Consider the following 487-nt stretch of genomic DNA (forward strand, 5'->3'; position numbering starts at 1 on the left):
ACTGGCCCGAGCATCCGCGGGCCCGTGGCCGACTCACCAGAGAGCGGGAGTAATCTGCCGAGGATCCCAACCGCGCGCTGCAGCATGCCGGCCATCTGCAGTACGGCGTAGGGCACCAGGTGCACGGCGAGCTCGTAGGGCTACGTGGCCCACAGGCGCATTTATTTCTCGAATGACAACTGGATGATGCATGACTCACTCTCTTCTGCGTATTCAGCTTCATCGCAATCGTCTGCAATAGAGTATTCTCGCTGCTAGCCGTCCGCGTATCTCTTGAATCGCTTACTCACCTGAATGGCTTCAGCAGTGTCGGCACCGAGTCAGTTTCGCTTCTTGGTCATTATGTTCCCGGAGTCGGAGCATACGCACTCTGACGGAACAGAGATTGCGACCATTCTCATACAGAAACGAGCAACCTGTACCAGAAGAGGCCACTGACTTTCATGCATCTTCCACCAGTTTCGAATATCGGTCTTGAACCCGGCCA

Source organism: Plasmopara halstedii, assembly GCF_900000015.1.
Source record: "Plasmopara halstedii genome assembly, contig: Scaffold_650, whole genome shotgun sequence".
In the NCBI taxonomy this organism is placed as follows: domain Eukaryota; phylum Oomycota; class Peronosporomycetes; order Peronosporales; family Peronosporaceae; genus Plasmopara; species Plasmopara halstedii.